Source organism: Taeniopygia guttata, chromosome Z, assembly GCF_048771995.1.
Source record: "Taeniopygia guttata chromosome Z, bTaeGut7.mat, whole genome shotgun sequence".
NCBI classification, from domain to species: domain Eukaryota; kingdom Metazoa; phylum Chordata; class Aves; order Passeriformes; family Estrildidae; genus Taeniopygia; species Taeniopygia guttata.
In genome coordinates this window covers 56,604,255-56,627,650 of record NC_133063.1, presented here as the reverse complement: position 1 = coordinate 56,627,650, position 23,396 = coordinate 56,604,255, and the positions used below count along the sequence as shown (strand labels likewise).

The 23,396-nt window shown below is 34.3% G+C and overlaps 1 protein-coding gene across 11 annotated transcripts in view; it reads left to right on the top strand.

Annotated features, from left to right (window-relative positions):
• PDE4D (phosphodiesterase 4D) overlaps window positions 1–23,396 on the top strand; it is a 527,299-nt gene that overhangs the window by 321,335 nt on the left and 182,568 nt on the right. For 4 of the 11 annotated variants that reach the window (XM_072922397.1, XM_072922395.1, XM_072922396.1 and 1 more), the window contains one exon: window positions 8,780–23,396. This exon is cut by the window's right edge and continues 26,461 nt beyond it. The exons of the other annotated variants lie outside the window; for them this stretch is intronic. The gene's annotated coding sequence lies outside the window, so the exon portion shown is untranslated. The remainder of the gene's footprint in view (window positions 1–8,779) is intronic. 11 annotated transcript variants of the gene reach the window in all.

Below are 23,396 nucleotides of genomic sequence, written 5' to 3'. Positions count from 1 at the left end.
AGGAATGTTGAAAACAATTTGGAAGATATCTTCTGTGGGCCTTCCTCTTGTAAGGAGCACATTATGTTTTTAATTTTCTGCAACGTAATGGTAACCTGAGAGTCGGTATAAAAAGAAGAATGTGTAATATACTCATGTAATTTTGAATCTAAATTCTGTTCTGAATTTTTTACAATTACTGATTCACAAAAGTCTGCTAAGACTCTCTTTTGACTTTGCTACTCTTTCATTAGATATAAATTCAGAGGAATGAAATCTGTGTTCATCAACTTCTTACCAATTAAGCTGAACATCCTTTTCTCTGAAACTTTGTTTTTTGACCAAATTGTCTTCAATTAGTTGTTTCAATACGATAATTTTAAAATTAAACTTGAATTTTTCATGTGTATATTCATTTATGTCTGGAATTGCAGCCGTTATATCAGAAAAATACATGGCAAATATGGTAGATGGAGGTAGTGTGTGCATATTGCAAAAATAGCTAACACAAATGAAAACAAAAGAAATGTCTGTTTCATAGAAAATGGAATTATCTTATTTATTCTTTTCAAAGACAACCTTCTTGATTTTTCAGTTTGGAAGCACTATTTTTTTCAAAGTGTTCAGAAAAGCAGAGAACTGGAGCAAATAATATTTGATTTATTAGTGAGAACATGGAAAGAAAAGACAGCACTGAAAGAGGTACAATTCAGCCTAGATACAAAAAATAAATTTTTGGGGATAAATTTAGTGAAACTATGTAACTGGTTGCCCAGAGAGATAGTGGATGTCCTTTTCCTGGAAACATGCAAAATAAAGCTGGATGGGCCTCTGAGTAACCTGATCTAGTGGAAGATGTCCCTGCTTGTGGCCAAGGGGGCTGCACTGGATAACATTTAAGGGCCCATTCCAACCTGAACCATTCTACTCCCTAGTCTATGATTCGATGATACAGGTGTATATCCAGACAGAGGTGATCCAGCCAAAACATGTAGCTACACTTGCAGAATCATGGCTCTTCCCAACAAACACTGAAATTTTCAAGATTAAGCTTCTTGGGGTTTTTCTTCTTTCCACTTGCTCTACCGGATGCAGGCAAGAGCTAGATGGAACTTATAGGTGGACAAAAGATGAAACCAGCAGCAGGAGCACAGCAGCTCTGTTTCATTGGATGTTTGGAAGCATCTTTTTAAGAACTGAGGAAGAAATAGATTGATTTGGTATTTGTGACAAGCAATCTATAAAAATTTTATGAGAACTCCAATGAAAAGTGAAGAAATACTAAAAATTTGACTGCCTCTTACCATCTTGCCACATTTCTTTCTCAAAAGCATCACAGGGTTTTGTCGGATTCTTAGCAGGAATCTCTAGAGTTCTCTTCAATCCCACTATTGTGAGTTCTATATACATGCACTAAAAGAGGACATAGTATATAAAGGATTAAGTAAAACCTACTGAATGCAGGTGATTGCTAGCTCCTGAATTTTTCTAGAGAAATTTGGCATGGAGATGTGATCTGCTGCATTTTTAACATTGGAATATTTTAGACTGGACTTAACATATGTGAGTATTGAGGGTATATCTGCAGAAAGGTTGAAACATTTATCATATGTAGTGAAGGATATTTCAGATCTTAGGTCCTAATGTATTTTTCTTCTGGGTGCTTTAATATCAAGAGACATGAAACACTACAGATAGATTGGTTTCGGTGCCCTAATTATTGACAATTGATAGACAAAAACTCTGTATAACTTTCAGTAAAGTATTTTATTTTAAAGACCAGAATTCCCATGCATACAAAATGAAGTGCCAGCTATTAGAAACATAACATACAAATTAAAGGACAAGAAAGTGAAGTAATTTGCCCCAGATTATGCAAACTCACTGGATACAAACAAGAAGCAGACAGATTTCCTGGTTTACAGTCAGGGACTTCACATTTAAGAAGATCAAATATGTATCTAATTACTATCAAAAAAGATTTCAAGTGAAGTATTGGGGTACCAGAAAATGTCAATATACAGGTAGTTTCTTCAGTTCACTCTTGCAATGTGAGTGCTGTTTTGAAATCTTTAATTACATGGATACTGGAATGAAAGTATGTGAAATGTATGTATGTATGTATGTATGTATTAATGAAAGAGGGAAGAAATATTGTTTATTTTTATATAAAAACTGTAGTGCCCCATTCTGACCTAGGGCAAGTTTTACCTCTCATGATGGTATAATACAGTGAGATATTCTGTTACAACCAGGAAAGATGCCTTATTGCATTCAGTAATTACAAGATTTCATGACAGAAGAAGAACTATCTAAATATACCTGTAAATAATATTATTGAAAACTTTACACTAATCATGCTAACAGACATTATTTTTTGTTCCAGGATATTTTTTGATTTTTATCCCATTTTAAGAAAATCACTTAGTATTTCATATTAGCTTAAAGTGTTTGCATATTGCAGCTAAGAACTAAGAAGAAAGTATAGTGAAAATTAGTTTAGTGCATACCAGAAAATCTCTAGCAAGTGTAATTTTGATATGTTTTGGTACCCAGAAGCCAGTTTACAGATTTTTTTACAGCATTAACTGATCAGCTGGAGATGTCAAACAATGCATGTTGAATTCAATATTTCTAGATATAAATTTGCATCTCTTTATATTTAATGTCTGCTGTATGCAGTTGTAACATTCACCAATTATTATCTCAATCTACAGATTCAAAATTGACTATTATATATCTATGACTATTATTTCATCTAAGCAATATCTATGACTATTATTTTATCTAAGCAATCTGTTTCTAAGTATCTAAGGTTTTCTAAGTATCTAAGAATCTAAGAAATTTGTTTAAAAGATATTTATTATGGAAAGATTTAATACTCTTAGTAATAAGAAGTTAAATTAACTGCATTTTGCTAGTAAATAACACTATTCTGAGAGAGAGCCAAAAGGACAGAGATGGATGTCACTTTGAATTAATTAGACACAGTGAATGGGGTTTTTTTGCCAGTCAGTATTGTCACATTGGTGACTTCTTCTCTGAGTTACTTAACAACTTGTAAGGCTATATGAATTTTGTATTCCATGCATCTGTAATTAAGATGTTAAATAATTCAAAGCAAATGAAAACAAAACCTGGATGATTTGGTAAACCCTGAAATTACGGAATTTTCTCCTTATGTTTTTTTTTATAGTTGTCTAGAAAAAAAATATTATTGTGATGCTATAAAGATTATAAGATGTATTGTGCTTCATTTATATTCACAATTATGCTAAAGAATGCTCTTCAGTTTTTATATGAATGACTCTTCATAATGCAGTACCTACAAAGTGCAAGCATTTCTGGGGTCTCTAACAGTTTGAAATCAGGGTGCATATAAATGAGAATTAGCATCATAGAATCATAGAATGGTTTGTGTTGGAAGGGACCTTAAAGGTCATCTAATTCCAAACTCTATGCCACGGGTAGAGATGTCACCCGCTAGATCAGGTTATTCAGGGCCCCATCTTACTTGGCCTTGAACACTTCCAGGTACAGGGAATGCATAGCATCTCTGGACATCATACTCCAGCACTTCAGCAATCTCTGAGTAGACAATTTCTTGCTAGCATCTGATCTAAACCTGCCTTCTTGCAATTTTAAAATTTTGAAGCATTTGTCCTGTCACTATCTGACTATAGACTATCCCTGCTTTTTGTGAGACTCCTTCAGGAAGCGGAGGAGTTAACTGGCCTCAGATAGGAATATTTACTGTAGAATCAGTGCTTTAGCCATGTGTTATGGCCTAAACATTTGAAATATTTGCCTGGGTAGCTTTTGCTAAACAGAGGGCTGGGTTTCCCCTATATTTTAAGGCAATTTTAGATTACTAGTTCTTAGATTTGATCTGGTGCTAGATAGCATGAATGACACACCAACATAGTTGGTTCTGCTAGGAATTGTGGGAAACAGTTGTGCTGTAAGTGTATTTTATTTCCTAAGTGTTTCTAGCATTGCATTCACCTGTTTGTCCCTTAACATATGTCTGGGAAGTACTGTCTCACTGGTTATGGGCAATACAACAGCAGTTCCTCATGTAAGACTTCCTTATCCTACCTCTGTAAATATTACTGAGAAAAGGATACAGGCATTTTCAAAATAACTACTAATTGGTACATATGGTGTATGTGGATGAGGCTGGTACTAGCAGAATCGTATCATCCCTACCTCCTGAAGTATAGAACCTTTTTGTGTTTTTTCCCTTTAACAAATATAATCCTGTTTCTGTTATCTTGATTGTATGTCAGTGATGTTATTGGCCATTTTTCCTAACTTCTAAGAATAACACAGGATTTTCATTGCCATAGCAACTTTTGAAATCCTTAAAATATAGTGTGTCACATGTCTTTTTCTTTGGAACAAAGTCCTGCAAAATATTTCAGAAATTTCATATTGGTTGCATCTTAGTGCTATAATAGTCATATAGTTATGCATAAAGTAATACATAGTCTTAAAAAAAGAGCTCTGAGATTAGGTTATCATGTATTTATTAGATTACTTTTATTTCTTTTCTAGAGGTATGTTTTTTCATTGAAATGCTTGAAGACTTGGAGTTACAACTACCACACCCACTCTTTAAATATAGGGAAAGTTGTAAAGAGGGAAATTGCCGTGTTGAAGAACTCAGAGCAGCAGTAGATAGAAGGCAATTCAATACTACAACTTCGCTAAGATTCTGTAATTAATCTTTTTGAAACATATTTTCTTCTCTAGCCATCATGATTTTCAATTATGTGATTTAGAAGCCTACATAATGCTCAAGTGGGAGCACATTAAGGTATGATCATAATTCAGGCTCAAATAAATAGTAGCGTACATTTTGTATTCACAGAGGAACCTTATAGTGATAAGGTTCCTCCATGAATACAAAATTTATCTTTATCTTATCTGGTAGGCATGGGAAACAGGCTTTCCTGAAAGGTATAATGTCCCTTGCATCAGAACTGTTGCAGCAAGCAGGGTTATCAAATACAGCCAAAATTGCAACTCTCAGTCACTCCACAAAGCCACACAGTATCCCTTTGGGACCTGAAGGGACCTGAAAGGAGGGATTTTATACAAAACTAAGCACAGAGTAGTATATAAAAGACAGAACAGGTTTGGAAGGAGGAAAGAAAACAGTATTGGATGGTAGAAATACTGCTGTAGACAGTAAATAACATTTTCTTTTTAAGATGAATACTCATGCAACATTAGCTCATACATGACTCTTCTGTTGTCAATTCCTCTATCTGTCAGTGTTATGCAGTCCTAACCTAAAACCAGCAGCATGCAAAGATGACTTTCTCTGCCTAATGTCTGCCATCAGTAATTGAAAACCATTATTTTCAGAGTGGACATTTTTGGTCTCCTTTACTGAGACGAACAAATTAAAGAGTAGAAGGACAGCTAATGCTCAGTGTGTTGTGGCAGTGCCATATAGCAGTCAGTTTTCAAATATTCATTATCCAAGCATTTTTATTTTGCAGTCTAGTGAGAAGCAAATTATACTTCTTCATCTGGTTCCTACAAAAAAGGCTGAAAGGATTTTAATATATTTGGGGGGAGAAACTAAAATTGCTCCAGATTTCTTCTTGTCTTTGTAATTCTTCCTCCAGCTGTGGCTTTAATTAGTTCTGCAACAGCACCACTGAGAATCTATTCTTCAATGCCAACATTTGAACATTATAAATGTACATGCTCTTGCATGTAAAGAAAATAGGTTTACAAAGATGGAACTTCCTGAAGTTATATGTAATTTTGGGCTTTAAAATTATTCCGGCTGCAATACTTAAACTATCAGGGAATTTAATCTAAATTTTAACAGAAGCTCATCCTTCCATCCTCCATCTGCAGATATATACAAGTATCAACATAGAAATACTGACTGTCAAGTGCTTCCTGGATGTGTCCTTCTCGTATGGCATTGGGGGGTGTGACTGACTGACAAAATAAATAATGGTAGACAAACCTTATATCCATGAATTCCTGGGAAGAGTTCAGCTTTACCTCCCTATATCATTCCCGTAGGTAGTTGAGTACAGTAATTATATCTCTCTCCCCTTATCCCTGCTATCCAGGCCCTGTTCACTCACCATCCCTCACTACGTGTCTCAGCAAGACATTCCTCCATTCAGCTCCCACTAGTTTCCTACTGTAAATGGAAAGGTTCTGTGATGGCTCCATTAACAGTCTGAAGTGCCCGAGATAAAAGCCAGTCTAGCAGACAATCTAAGTCCACTGAGCAAGTTAACACATTAACCTGGGCTAGTAAGTTGCACTGAGAAAGGGAGCACATTAACTTGTGTTTGACTGTCCAATACAATTACACAGTAAAACTTTCCAGTTTTTCCTGCACCTAGGTCTGCTAGCAGAAGCTTTGACACTGCCCAGAATCCAGGCTTTGTTGCTGCTACAAATTGTTGCTGATGTAATTCAACAAGTAAACCTACAGCTCTTTGTCAGAAGCTGGCATCCTTTGAAGTTCTGGCTATTTGAAAACCAGAAATATGCTAGCTTTATACATAATGTTTGTAGCCTCCCTAGCTAAATTAAAGCCAAAGCAGTTACCCTTAACACTTTGCTGGTTGTATGACATACAAAATCTTCTTTTCTTTCTAAGAACTGCTTTCCAGCTCTTTTATTACTGAAGCAAGCATGAGGAAAGAGGGAGATGCATTGTGCTATTTTAGGATAGCATACAGGGATGTGTATCATATTTTGATCCTCTGGGTCTGAAGAAGTATCTATATCTATTTGCACTGCTTGGCAAAGTTAGCTGTACTCTACACCAGTACAAAATACTGCCTTAATGTGTTAAAACAGAAAAAAAAAAAAAAACACTTTAAAATAAGGATTTTTTCCTGCTGATGATCTTTCTTTTGGCCTTAATATGAAAATATTCCTTGTGGCATTTGTCACAGGTAATTTCTTATAATCTTCTTATTTCTGCTATCCCCTAAGGGCAAAAGAATAGATATAATAAGAGCAAAAGACATGTCTTAAAAACCTATTTTGACAAACAGTGAAAATGTAAGCCAACCTACAGATGTAAAATATGGAAGTGTCAGTTCACAGGTTGTCCTGACTATAAATACTTTTAGCCTTTGTGTACTGAGAAATTTAGTTAATAATATTCATTCCTTCAGCCACTTACGGTCTTTTTCAGCCTGTTTCTACTGAGTGCTGTACATATTCCAGAAAAAATTTGTATTCCTGGGGTATTTTCCCCCCTAAGAGTTATGTCCAATATAAACTTCAGTTTTGTAAGAGCTCTAATTTAAGTCTAATAAAAGGCCTTTTGTCACACGTTTCTTATAGAATTTTGTTACTAATTTCCATTTCTAAATAATTAAGCAAAACTATTAAATATAGAAAAAAGCAGCATTTTTAATAAAATATGTCAGCATTTGTAGCAATGTATCGCACACACACAATAGCTATCATGACAATTTATAGGACCTCTAACAAATAACTTTTTTCCTCTGCTATTGTCACCATTTTGCCCCAGTCATTGATTGACATCTGGATTGCATTGTTCTTGGAGTCTCATGAGTCTCTTGGTGTTGGCAACTGCTAACAACACCAGTAGTGAGTGTGGTATTCGCTGAGAGAAAGAGAACCAAAAACAGGGCTAGAGAATGATTAACAGGAAAGCATAGAGGGAAATGTTTTACAGCAATGGCTTCTAATGTGTGTCAAATTCACTTTTATATAACCTTGTGTTCCTCATGAGACTCTTCAGTGTCATTTCTGGACTGAGCTTTCAGACATTCGTTAATGATATTTTCACAGTATTTCTTCTGAAAGTATAATAGGTTGTAAATTCAGCAGTATTGACTAATAGGGATTACTTTTATTTGGTTTGAAGTTTTTACTTATGGAGAGCTTTATTTGGCATGGAGTTTCTGTGCTTATGTAACTGAGATGGCAGCAAAAATGTTTTTAGACTACTGAAGATGATATTTTTTCAAACACTAATTCTTTACTGTTTATTGTTATCACAATTTGGATTAATTATTAGAGAGAAACACTTACTGAGCACTGGTAAAAATCCTGGTTGTCTAGTCATATTTGAAATGCAGAGCAGTTTTATATCCTCTTACATAGTTCTTTTTAAAACTCAAGTAATTTTTATAAACCTTTTCTTTTTCCAATTTGTGTCAAATTTATTTGGTATTTAATATTTTTGATGAAATTAAATACCAAATAAATTTTAGTGATCTTAAAATACCTTCAATATTTCATTTTTAATCTATCTAAAATTTGATCTATCTGTACGTATAATGACTGAAAACCTACATTTTCTATGAAGATATGAGAACTCAAAATTTGTTTACTTGCATGTTTTGATATAAGTAAATACAGTTATATTCAACAATAATAAAGTAAAACCAATTTTAAATTTAACTGCACAAAAATATATACAAGAAGCTAATGACTGTAGCTAGTAATTGAAATAAAAAAATTTATTATATTGTCCACTGAAAGATATAAATATTTTGTACAGAAGGTGTCAAAAAATAAGTGCTGTAATAAATTTTAAGTGTTATAGGAAACAAAATTATTAACAAAATTCAGAAAGATTTTTGAATATCCAAAGAAACATAGTGTTCGGTATGTATGTGCTAACTTCACATTAATTGATAATTAAAATGCCTTAGGAGAAACAATAATTTTTTCTAGGGCTTCTGTAAGTATTTTTATATGCTACTGATATAAGTAAAAATTGTAAGCTTCCATGTTCTAATGATTACTTTCTTAATGTTCTATTTTCTAGGTAAGTACTCTTTTTCTTCCTAACATTCCTCTCTGCCTTCTTGAAGTTCAGTGAAAGAGGTAAAAATCAAGACAACAAAAATGAAGGTCTATTTGGTAAGAATTTACTTTGGTTTACATGCTTATCTGCTTTTTTTCTTTTTTTAATTGAGGCAATGCACCCACTACAGGGGATTAGTTTGTATAGAATTGGTGAGAAAACCCATTTAGAGGAACAGTTCATGAAATGCTGATGGCACTGCCAGACTGCCCAGGTGAACTGCGGGCTCCACTGAACGTGCTGCCTCCTCTCCAGGATCTAGGGACACACTATTAGGGTAAAGGCTCTTCTGTAAGGCTGAAATACATATCCGGAGAGTTTTCATAGAAGAAATCTCTATGTTTGAAAGTTATTTGGCTCATATCAAAGATGGAGGAGACTGCCCTTTTGGAAAAGGTATTACACAAGGAACCTGAAGCAGTGAAGTACAATTACTAAAGTACAACTTGATCTTGCTTCCGTGAAGGAAAGCAAGGCAATTACAAGGCAAAAGCAAAAAGTGAAAAATAGGGGAAAATGCCTTTAACTGTGGTTCTTTTTAGTTTGTCTCACAACAATTTGATGAAGTAGTAGAACAGATGGCCTTATGAACTTCTCCAAAATATGTTGTCTGTGCTCAATTGAAGCTATTTATAAAGCTATTACTGATAGCTTCCATTGTAGCTACAGTTACAGGAATGCAGGATGCAGCCTTAGCAGGTTAGGACTGGTAACTTTTAGTTAGAAGGCCAAGGAGGGGAAAAAGAGAAGCAACAGAGGAGGAGACTGAGGATAATTACAAGGAAAATGACACAAGTGAATGTTTTTACAGCAGAAACATGAATCTCACATGCCAGTGCTTTTCAGGGCCTAACCAAGATATTTGAGGTGGAAATCATTCTCCAAAACAAGTTTTGAAAGCTTAATGGTACTAAGGGGATTTCAGAGGTCCTGGACATGACCATAGAAGTCTGACATGCTAGCAGAGATGAATCTCACCTATCTACCTGACCTTCGTAGTATTGGTCTCACACTGGTAAATGCTCCAGGACTCATACTGGCCTAGGAATCTATACGTGTTCCACTGCAAAACTCAAGTTTTTGTGCTTGTTAGACACTAAACCTTTTCTGACAGATCTGAAAAATAATTATAAATTTTAATCTTGTATTAATTTAGTTTGCCTAATTATACACTGCCTGCATTAAATTTCACTATATTTGTGTTTACACTCATACAGATATACAAGTGTGCATATATATATCTGAAACCATGGTAAAAAGTTTGGAAAATGAAAACAATAACAACTCAAAAAAAATTACTCGAAGGACGATTCAAAGGCTAAAAAGGACAAGACTAAACAGTGCTAACTGCATGTTAGTAGTACATGCAGTACTACTGCATGTTAGTTTTATGGGTGAAGACCTCCATCTTGATTAAAAGTCAAAAGAATAAAAGCAATATTTTAGTATTTCCCTAATTTAAAAAAATGTCTAATTTAGCTTTTCAATACCTAATGAAATTCAGATTATCCTAAAAGGCTAAGGCAACTAAAAATAGGAAATTATAATGTCTATTGTAAATTGAAACTTCTCTGTATTGTACATAACTAAATTATTTAATCTAGCTGTAAAAATCAGATATTCTTCTAATTAAATGATAATAAAATAAGTTTAAAGGAGAAACAAGAGCAACAAATCAGAAATCACACATGCTGGGTTTTTCCACATTTAAATGTTCATTTAATGACTTCTTGATTAGTCTACATGGTGACTCTGTACTGAGATTTTTAAGACTTCAATACTTGTTTGAAGAATATCAGGGAGGAATATAATGGCTAATATTATGATAAAAACATATTGTATATGCATATAATATAGAAATATTTTGTATACGTATAAAATATTTTCATAATATATGTTATTTTTCAGATGAATATGAGATAACATACTTCAGGCAAAAAATGGTTTGGTAAGGAGTGTGTTACCAAATCAACCTGTAGAGTGCAATACAAGGGTTTTAGCATAACAAGTGATTAGCTGAATAGGGAAATTAGAAAATTCACTAAGGTTTCATTATAAGGAGTTTAAAAATTCATGCGAGTTGTTTCTACATTTTGCTGCTCAAGATACTAAAATAGTATATCATTTTCTGAGCTGTTGTGGAATATAAACTATCTTTCAAAGTGATTTTTTTTTCTTTTGTAAAAAATTTGCTCTGCCATTTGGTTTAAAAAAAAAAAAAAAAGCAAAACCATTTAAATAACCTGTAAAATCCTGTAAAGCTTTCAACATCATGTTCCACAATATTTTTCTTTCAGACTAATAATGCATCATATGTAAAGGGAGAGGTTAAATATGTATTTTTGTATAAGATAAATATGTATAAAACACACGTGTGATTATGTTTCCTTATGACTTTAAAATTCTTGTAATTTAAAATACCCTTTGAGGGAGTTCTGTGGTATGGTAAAAATCATCCATGACAAGGCCTGGCAACATCTTATTTTCTGGTGCTAACAGATTGCATGGTTCTGTATGCTTTCTGACAGAAAATTAGATTGAATCTGACTTTTGTGAGTTTTTTGACTAGGAGCCTATTGAGAACTGCCTACTGTGATCTCTGTATTGTCATCCTCAAGGCACAAATAATAGAATCATTCAGAAAGGGTGCTTTAAGAGGAAAGGAATTGGGGCTTGAAAGGTAGAATGAGTTTCTTTTATACCATGCAAAATAAAGAAACAGACTTAGTTCAAGAGAGATCTTTTATTTATTTCTGCAGGGACTGTTCAACTGTGCAAATTTTACTATTTAGATAATATCTTGTGAATACACATGTCTTACAGTAGTTCATGCATGCACAAGTGACAATGTTGACAAATGGTGCAAACACAATTGCATTCTCATAAACACAGAGCAAGCTGAAATAGAATGCAGCCTTGCTTTGGAGTTGTTTCTAACTTTAATTTTTTTTTAACCCAATCTTTTTTTGGTTTAAATATTGGTGTTTTACATTCTAGCATTTTCTGCTGATATTGTCCTAAAATGTTTTGTCAAACCAATTTAATATGCAGCTGTTCTTTCTGCTAGAGGAAAACTGTATGCAAATCATGTATTTAGTAGCAGAATGACTTAAAAGCTTGAGTATTTTTTTTTTTTGATGAAACCTTTGTTGTCTAGCATACCATGGGCTTTTACTGGGTTTTGAATGCCTTTTCTTTGTCATTACCAAACTTGTTTTATGACAGTATAGACACAGAATTAAGCACTGAGAATGTGTTCTTCAAAAGACCAAATAATATATCTTCTAACAGGCTTTAACAGGAATTAAGGCATAAGGACAGGAGTAGTAAATTGTTTTGGAGCAAATGGGCTAATAAAAGAGGAGCAATCATGGGTAGTGTGTGCTACAGATGATGACAGCAGAAATGGAAATATACTTGGTTTGTGTTGCTGCAGCTAAGATAAGCTCAAAATCTTTGTTCTTATCTCATTTTGAGGCAAGTACTCTCACATGTTTAAGATAACATCAGATAACTAAAGCGTTGCTGCATACTTTCCGTATTTGGAATGCATGTAAAATTACTAACATAATATAATTTGCTCAGACTCCTACATAACCTAATACAAATAAGTCTACATCATAGAGCTAGATGACTTTAGTACAGTAACCTTCTTGCATATAGAAAATGCAAGGTATCTAGAGGGAAATTACAGGACCTGTGTTTTTCCATTCGGTTTTCGGTTTGTGACTGATGTGAGGGTAGTAATCCTCTGGTAAATTTTTCTGAATTGCTCACCTTTTTGAAGGTAGCCTGAAGAGTATCCTGTTTCCTGACTCCTCTACAAGTCGTATGCTTTTATTTTCTTTAATTTTGGACCCGGAAGAAGCACACACAGTCCAGCATCCCAGTCTGCATCCTGTCTTCAGAGATGCACAGGAAAATTTCAGCATTGTTGAGTGGAGATAGGCTTTATTGTCTTGCTCTCTACCCTTTCAATTCAGCACAACCTGCCTTGTTTTATCAGCATGACTATTCCCCATCTTCTCCCCTATTCCAGATATCCTCTGAACATGTGCTCTGTTTGTTGTCCTCAACCTTGTCATTCACTGGCAGCTCCAGAAAACAAAACAAAAAATTGTCTTGTTTTTACAAATACTTTAGTCTTCTAAAAAGTGAAAAAACATATTTTGAGATCTGTACGCTTTTATGTGTGTACAGCACACATAAATTGTACTCCACCCCACTATATCATGATGCTATCCTGCAAAATTTTACTCTTTTTTTCTTACATCTTAGCCTTTTTTACTTCAAGAATTTGGCATGGAAATGACTTGCCAGACATAAACCATTGTGACTCTGGTGGTTTTTATTTGCTGGGGTTCTCAACAGAAAATTCCATCATATTCTGAAACCATATTTGGATGAGACCATGTCTTGTTCTGAAATGGAACTATGATGTACAGTGACTACATTCAGAGTACAAATTCATTCTGTGCTCATGCAGTTCTGAGGTCTGATTTCACATTATTATGATGTCCAAAAGCCTCCACTACAACTGTCTTTGTTATATGCTTTATCCAAGGAAGGTTTCTCTCTGCACTGTGTTGCTTTCTCAGACTTGAATTCAGTTCCCTGTGATTCATGAGCAGTTTCATTTTGGCCTTTTTCAAACTGCTCCGCTTATACCACTTCTTTATGCAGTATTCTTTTCCAAATGGCTACTTCCTTAACTGGAAGTGCACAAAGGCTTTGACCACAATAATGGTTAAACCTCCCTAAAGGACTCTTCATAGCAACATCAACTTAAATCAGTTACTAAAGTAAAAAAACTGCACTGAAATCAAGGTAATAATTAATTGGTAACATCTGCAAAATTTTAATTCCATCCATGCTTTACTGTATCAGAAAGAAAGCGCTATAGAGAGTCTTTTCTGTGATTTCTGGGGAGGGAAAAGAAGTGACCAAGTTTGTCTGAATAGATAAAAAGACTAAGTTCACAGAGAGAAGTCTGTCCTGCTATGATCACAGAGTGTATCTTTTAGTATCTCTTCCATCAAAATGAAGGCTAGCTCTATCCACATATCCACATTCACGTAATACTCTTGGAGTCTATCTTGGAGACAGAGCAGTTCTCAAAATGCTCTAACAAGCAACATGATGTTCAGCTGTGTCAAACATACGAAGTTAGCGGGATCACATGACAAATTTAAGACTGGATTACAGTCTGACTGATTATGCTGGCACCCCTCATTTCCACCATCCTGAGAGAGCAAAATCTATCAGTTGTCCACAATTGAATCTACACTGACACTTACGTAAAACAAAAGGGATTGTGATCTTTATAACTTGCCCAACTCCCACACTGAAAATAACTTGCCTACTTTTCTCTCAGACCTTGCTAGGCAAGGTTCCTGAAATTTTTCCCAGGTATTTTACCTGCTGTAATTATACCTAAGATGACATTGTGTGCCACCTGGTGCTGTTCTCAGGTTTAACTTCAAGCCATAGAAAGCATGAAAGTGTTGACAAAGGTCACCTTAGTATTTGTATTTATAATGTACTAATTAATGTCAATACTACAGAGCAGATTTATTTCATTTTCTTCACTAGTTTAAGTCTCTGAAAACACAGGAGTAGGTAGCCTTTAACTGGTAGTTTTTAGCAGTTCAAATGAGAAATTTAAATGGATTTCAAATTTAAGGTCAGGAAAGGAAAACCAGCCTTTTAGTACAAAGCTTCAAGATCTTTGTGATGAATGTTATTTACTTTTATTATAGTTAAATTATTATACATTAACAATGATTCACAATACAAAATTGAGATAATAGCTTGATTTTAATTTTTCTCCTCACTTTTATATTGGTTTTCAGTACATGCTCTTTAATTTTGGAAGGAGTGTGAAGTAATATTTGTAAATACTTAGTGACGGTATTGTTCTCCTTAACTCTTGCTCTGCAGCTCAGCCCAGGGAGCAGTATGACTCATTTTGTACAATGAAGCATTTTGAAAAGTAATCTTTTCTATGAAGTTATGGTGGCTTGCGTGTTATCATGATAGATATCAGAACTTATCCATGATAGATATAGATTACAAACAGGTACATCCATTGTATTGGAAGAGAGGATGACAAAATAATAAATATTTTAAACACTTTGAAAAGGGGAAAGGAAACCTTACCCACCACTTCCTGCATGAGGAATAAAACTTCTCTTTTATTATGAAAAGCAAATCATAATAGCATACCTGCCACCCCACATGCAGCAATGCAGAAACTGTGTCCCTGTGTGTGGAAGCAGATTCTCTGTTCATTTCAGTTGCAAATCAGCATGTAATTTTCTCTGCAGTGCATGAAGTTTATTTGTAGCAGAGATCAAAAACTGGGATGTTGGTATCAAGGAAAAGAGTTTAATACTCAACGTGGTTGGTGCAGCACAAAGAAGTGTTACAGCTATCATAGTGAATAGCTAAACTGCAGAACTCATAAGATGTCTATGGAAAAAAAGGGGGGTTGTTTTTTTCTATACAGTCTTTGGTTTATGAAGTATTTTCATAACTGGGAATATTCTCATCTTTTCAATTTTTTTCATCTGCTACAACATACTTAAAATTCCATACCAAAAGAAAAGCATTAAGAAATATGTGTTGCAAACTTTGATATTCTAGATTTATAAATAATTAAATTATCCTTATTTAATAAAGTTAATTTTGAATATGCATACATGGACTAATAGTCTTCAGATGTTTAATTATGAGCTTTTACAAATAACCTTAACCTTATGTATTCATTGATGCTGAAAGGACAGTTTCTTGTTTTATCTTCTCTTTTGTGGAGAATCCCCTTCCCTTTTTTTTCCCCTTTTAAAAAGCAACTCTGTCCCACTGCCTATAGAACATTGTGAGTCCTGACTGGTTAAAAAAAAAATTATTCCCTTGTTCATTTTTCTGAAGTGTTCAACAGTATATTATCTGGGTCTATCCTTATCTTTATAGTAACCTGCACATCTAAAATGGTAGCAACTCTTCTATTGCCAGACACATGAAGATCAATGTCAAAAATATATGCTATGTATTTTTGGAATTTAATTTACAATCTAATGATCTAATTGTTTTATTTTGTGGGGTTTTTTTTGGTTTTTTTAATGGCATCTTTTTGGTCACATCACTCCCCAAAAACATTTACAAATTAATGTTCAGCATTTCCACAGAAGAGGCAAAAAGGATCCCATGATACCCCTGGCTAAAGGTAGACATAACTATTGTAGACATTACATTTGTGGATGTTGCATTAGGAAGTTGTAATGGAAACTATATCAGTACTCTTCGGAAAGAATTTCATTCTAGAGCTTTGAATACTCATCTTAGCAAAACATGACATCTTTCTTTACTCTTTCTGGAACATTAGTAACTGGAATCAGTTCACCAGGGGCAAATATGGGCACCCTAATCCACACAAGAGCAGGAGGGAAGCAGGAAGCAACTCAGTTGTATGTAGGTACACACACATACCTTTATCCAGGCTCAGCTCTGACAGGTTGTGGCAGTCAAAACTGTTGTAAGATACTCAGGATGTCTAGTTATTTTCTTTTCGTATATAAGAAAAAAAATTTAAATCTTGATTCCTTGACAAACCCTTAACTCTTTAGAGTGATAGATCATATTAAACAGTGCTGTAAACAAGGTACAGTGAAAATTTCTCGGAGTAAGAAGAACTCAGCTTGTTACAACATATATCAAGCTATATCCCGTAATTATGCTAGATACCCTGTTTTTAGTGCAAGAGTTCCTCCTTTTTCCTAGGCGAAGGATTAAGACTCCTTTGCCTTCAGGAAAGGAGTTTTTCCAGCTGTTAAGTCAAGTTTAAGGCACATCCTTCTCCTCTTTCTCTCATGTGTGATTTGTGTAGTGTGTGACAGCCATTGGACAATATCACTGGGAGTTTTGTTTTATGTTACTTTGTTCTATAGGATGGTTTTAAGACAGCCTGGTTATATCATTCTGGGAAGAGATAACGAATACTGTTATATCTATACCATAAATTTTAAAATGTCATGGAATGTGGAGATGAATTTATACCAAGTAGGGATATCTATTCCTAAGAGTTTTTCTATGGGAATCAAAAAGCCTTTGTAATGTCAGTGTTAGAGGGACAGCACAATTCTTCACTTTCTTCATGGAGTTATCAATTAAAAACAACAAGCAAAAAAAAAGTTGAAAACTAACCAAGTCATAACCTTTACAAACTGACAGTTTCTGATGGTAAATATCTTTCTTGAAAATTAATTATCTGTAGAAACCTGTAGTGAACTACATAGCCTGAAGTACAACCTGTACGTTTACCATGGTTTTCAACCCAGCTACAGATGAAACATCATGATGCCACTTGCTCAGCCCCTTTTCTCTTCTCCTTGGTGGCCCCTGCAGTGGGAAAGAGCATAGAAATAAAATTTGCATATTGAGATAAGAACAATTTAATAATTGAAAATAAAATAAAATAATAATTTTAACTAATAAACATGATAATAAAAAGGAAAAAAAATACCAACTAAGTGATGCACAATACAATTTTTCATGACCTGCTGACTGAAGTCAGATCCATGTTCCTGAACCTAAATCAGCCACGCTTCCAGGTAACTCACTCCAGTTTACAACCTAGGCATGACTTCTGTGGTGTGGAATATCTCTTTGTTCAGTTTGGATCACCTGTCCTGGATGTGCTCCATCCCAGGTTTCTTTTTGATTTTTTGGGGTTTTTTTTGCATATTTCCTCACTGGCAGAGCATGAGACAAGGGAAAAATAAAAGTCCTTGACTTAGGATAAGCACAACTTGGCAAAAAACATCAGTGTGTTAGCAACACTATTTTCACCTGAATCTTAAACACAGCACTGGAGCAGTTACTGAGAAGAAAGTAAGTCTTGGTTTCATTCCTGCTGAAAACAAGCAATATTATTAAAAAAATAGAATAAATTGAATAAATAAAAATAACAGAGATGATAACTGTTGTGAGATGTCAACACATATCACATGTTAGATGATACCTAAAAAAATGGACTAAGAAAATACTTGATTATTAATCTATACAAAATATAAAATTTAATCTTAAATAGACATTTGTACTTAGTATGCCATAGAAGTAGTGCATATTACCAGCACCTACCATTTCTATATCTTCTTTTGCCTATTCAGTAAACAACATTGGCAATACTTGATATTCTAAATATAGTAGTAGCAGCCAATATTCAAGGAAGTTGTTCATTTGGTGAGATGAATAAACAGAATTTTTCTGCCGTATAATTACTGAAGTATGTCATTAATGTCTCGTAATGAGTAATATTTTATACAGTGACACTATCTATGCTTGCAGATTGACTTTAATAAGAACTCCTGATTTTTTAATTGCTTCTATTCATCAGCTATTTTATGCCCTTATATAATTTTTCTGTCAGAAGAATGTGATTTCATTCCAATGAGATAGCTGAAATTAAATATTTCAAACCATTTTGGTTTTATTGGTAAGATGCATGCCAAGTGAAGGTCAGGCTTCTGGGCCAGTGTTGCATGGGGTGCTGAGTTGAATGGACCCACTGCAGCTATTCTAATGACTTAATGATGTGTGAGGTAGAGAATAGAAGGTCTTCCTATGATTTCCTGCATTATTTAATGAGATAAAGGGAAGCAAAAGTGTGTAGGAGTCAATTGAGAAAAACGAGTCTTCAAGGGGAGCAGCATTTCAGTAGCAAAAGTGTATTGGCACAGTTAAAAGAACATATGTTAAAACTAGATCCATCTTTGTAAGAAAAATCTAAACATTAAAAATTGAAGCCAAGTATTTGCTGTTATTGAATATTTGTCTAACTCCTTTGAACTGGTGAGTCTTTTCCACTATGTATTTGATAGAGACTATATAAAAGCATTTTCATTATCCCCATATGTAACAGACTCACAGAATGTCTATGCAATCTGTGCAGTGGTGTAAGCAAGAGCTGGTTCTTATTCACAACTTTATTATATGACCCATATGTTATGAATTTTTGTTTGTGTGTTTGCTTTGGCTAGCACTATGTAGGACATATGCTATCTCAGATTACCACCAATTAGCACTTAATAAAAAACCCATTCAAATAGTTTAGGCCAATTCAAGCAATAGTCTACTTTTTAAGTAAATTAGCAGTACATTTTTTAGGAAATTAATTCTTTAAAAAGTGGGAAAGACAATCAAATATTCATCAATAAAGAAGATATGTGTTGAAATAACACTTGTATTCTCATATTTCTTTAGCCTTTCCATTTAGAGTTAAAAAATTGCACATATTCAGCAGTCAGGGAATGTTCAACAGCAATATTTTAAATAGACAAATAAATATATATACATGAAGGGAAAATCTTCAAAACAATCATGGGAAGGGGAGCTTTGTCCAGTCCATTAATCTATAAATGAAGGTTCTTAATTATAATTGTATTCTGGACAGACTATATCTTCATCAGAAAAGTCTGTCACATGTTGCCAAACCATTTTCATGTTATCTGTCATTTCTTTGTCAGTCATATTTCTGGGAAAAAAATTCTTGTCGCAAGGAAAAATGCCTAGTCAGTAGATAGAAACTGACACTATATAGATGAAGAAAAATATTTTCATATATTTGGGCTGTAATTCCTTAAAAGACACAAGGTTAGTATTCTGCATTTTACTGAGACTTTGGTATAGGAATAAAGGATAATAAAAATGTAACATTTGTTAAGTTAAAATTTAAATAATGATTGAAAAACTTTTCATAAGGCAAATAAATAGGAAGTTGTTTGATTTATACTTGAATCTTCAATATTACAGGAAAAAACTATTATTAAGTTTCATTTCATTTTTTGTCAAATGTTTTGAAATATTTAAATTAAGCTGTGTGCAATCCAAAATATCAATATCCATCCACACAGTAAAATCTCAGATGGATTAGTTTTACATCAATTTAAATATAACAGATTCAAAACCTGAAGATATTTATTTCATATAAATGTTGATTTAGAGAATTTTTGAGTATTGTAAAATACTGTAGGCCACATCTTCATGGAAAAATTTAGATTGCTCTTAAGATATCAAGATTAAATGTTCTTTATTTTTCTGCCAAAATTCCACAAAAGTCAATCCAATCTCAAAATGCCTTGATATATCCTAATGCTAACTTTTCCACTGAAATTTCCCTTGAGACTATTTAAAATATGGTTTAATTACCTGCACACTCATTATTTTGGAAACATTTTGTCAAAGTAAGTTCACTTTTCCTGGCTGCATATTGTACAGAGGTATTAAAGCTGAAGATGTGTTTAATGTATTGTTTTCAAAAATTCGTCCTTCATGGAGGAACAAAAGAGCTCTCAGCTCTCATACAAGTTCCATGGAGCATGTCTGATATCCATCAGATTTCCAAATTATAATAGCTCCATACTTTGAATCTACCCAAATAAGACAAAAATTGTCATGTCCAATAGGCTGTTCAGATTTGAAGGAAGTGGTTTGCAGTTGATATAATATTCCATCCCACGTATGACCCCAGGCCATGAAATGGGAAGATATTGTTTGATGTAAATTTCCCATGTTCATGGCCTCCAAAGACATGTGACTGGGAGGAAGTTTGGAGCCTTCCAGTTTTTCCGGTCTACTGCTGCTGAGGGCTGCCTGCTGGCTGGGGTGCCGGCATCAGCACTGCAATGGAGAATTTACTGGCACAGCATGGCTCCTGAAGTGCTGTTGTGCCCACTTTAATTCCCTCTTTGGAGAAGAATCTTCAATGCATAAATTAAATCAATTTTGTATCTGGAACAAATATTTCCAGTTGTGCATATATACCCATTATGAAATGAAAAGAAATTATTCCACTTAATTCACAAAGAAGAAACTGTTCCATATATAAAAATACTGACTTAAAATCCACTTTAGTTTCACTTGAATAAACCCCAAATATAAACAGAAAACCGAAAAACCCAACCAAACAAGGACCCAATAAACCAGCCACAACTGAGGAAAAACCCTCTGATTTTCCTCTGATCTGATTTTTCTTAAATTATTTTTAGATTTGTCTGCTTCCCTTACCTTTTTCTTCTTTCTTTTTCTTTCTTGACTACAGAGCTAATAGACATGCTATTCAAGTTGCTTGCTTTTTAGCCTGAGGTTTTTTTTTCTTCATAATAACGGTATTTGCATGTTGGATAATGGCTACTTGAGGTTTAGGTTAGGTATATTTATTTATTTTTACTTTCTGTTGTACAAAGCTGAAGTAGTTTCTGAAAGATTTTATAACTGCTGGTATTTTATGACCTAAGTAAAATCAGATGTAGCCTTATACTAATATCACAGTTAAAAGACTAGTGCAGATTTTCAGGTCACATCAGTCATATTTTCATTTTTCCAAGAGAATGGATTCTTCTTTAGTTAGAGTAGGTGTTAATGCAATAGAAAGTCTACCTGGATTGAATTCAATCTTGTAATTGCTGTGCAAAATTATGCAGAAAAAACAGTTTCAGGACACAAATAGAATTAAGAACAACCTATAAAAAGTCTTATGCCTTACATTTATAATTTGTATTAGATGCAAGGAAAACATGGTAGATGACAGTCCACCTTTTGCCTGTTTTTTCATTATCATCCTGTGAGCACTTTGACACCTGCCAAGGGTCCATGACAAATTGCTTCTGTTTCTAGTAAGGCACTGAGGGTGACAGCACATGGAGCAGCTGGATTGTGATTGCAGGCCAGAGCAATCCTCTGGTGCATCTGACCTTTTGAATTCCTGATTCCACTTCATTTTAGCAGTTCCAAGGCAATGCATCCTGCTTCCCATTCTGTTGGACACCTCTGCTACCTCTGAGGTATATTGGGCACATTCTTGCCATTCACTTATTTTTCCTTCTGTAGTGAACCGCAGCCTGGGAAAGGTAAATGTCACAACCTCTGGAGTGAGGCATAAGGTATTCCCTTTTTGGGATCAGTCCCACATCCATTGTTCTCACAAGGTGACATTGTTCTTTCTGTCTTGCTTCCTGTTAGGTTTCCACCTTTGCAACCCTCTTTGATTTAATGCTGGGAATTTAAGAGGATTAATAGCTAGACTGAGGTACTTATAATACATTATACACGCAAAATACCCCCAGTTTTTCAGTTCTCCATGATAGTTTTTTTCTATGCTGGAGATAAATATCTTTCTATCCCTCCGATTCTCATGCTACAGTGTAAAACGCACTTCATAATTTCATCATGTGTGAAAGTAGCACCGTCATAATACTTTCCTGGATTTTTTTTAGTTGGGACCTCTAAGAACATTGCACAGAGACTGAGATAGTGGAGGCCAAGTCGATGTAGTTTCATAAATAAAGGAAATTTCATGGATAATTTTAAGTTGTTGAATTGTATAAAATGTCTTATAGATATGAGAAAATAACTTTATATATTCCTGTTTTTCAGAGACAGAGTAGGTTCTTAGACAGGGTTATTCATATTTTATTACTTTGTATTAGTGTAAAATGCTTTGCTATCCAATAAGAAACATACCTCAGAATATGAAACTTCATAAAATACATAATAAATTATATGATCTTCATTTAGTCTTTATATAGACAAAATTTGGAAATAATTTGTAGAGCAAATCTAATCAGTCTGAGTTCACATCATGAATCTTAAAGTAATTTGACCAATTCAAGTCTACTAGTGGGTAGATCCTCCTTCTTCCTTTTAATATATGCAAAAACATCTCTTCCAGGCCACCTGCTTCTTCAAAGTGAATTCAGTCTGTGGCTTTTTCAGATATTAGTCTTAACTGATTAAACTTTGGTTATAATTGGTTTCCCCCACCCAAAAAAAAAAAATAAATTATAGGAAATAAAAGTTAGGGTTACAGCCCACAGGTGAGGAAATCTGTTCCTGAGTGATTTTCTACTTTATTTGATTAATCAGTTATTGGTTGGAGTACGACTGGGTGGAAATAAACAGCCAACTGCCTGCATCCATGGTGGTGACAGATGCAGCTGAGATGAAGAAAATTTGCACGGGACGGCTCAACTCCTTTGGAGCAGCATACTTCAATTATGTCGATTATGTAACATTTTGTTTCCAGTTTTCCCAGGAATGCATCCTTTGGGCTGTTAGTCTTGTACTGCTTCTGTTGGGATAAAATGAGTTTAACACCTAGCTGTGATCACTGGGCTCAGGGGAAAGTGGCTAGATTCCAGAATGCGTGCACTGACAGATCATCTTATGCTATTAACAAGCCAATTGATATTAAACAGCAAAGGAGACTGTTTTAGACTTTATTATTCTTCAGCAAAGTGCTTGCATTGTCTACATCTTGCTGCCTTTAAACCTTCTGTGCTTGTGTGTAGAGAGAGGGGGAGAAGAGGTGTGCTATAAAAACCATTTCGCTGTTTGTGTGCTCAGTATTGAATCATGGAAGAGGAGTGTAATGAAAAAAGAAAAAGGTACAATACCAGGTAACAGAAAAAATTATAACAGCAGAAAATTATATTTGTGCTGTATGTGTGTGTAGTTACCAATAATTAGAACGTTTTTCAGGGATTGTCTATTGTCTTTAAATTTCAAGTAAATACATATTAGG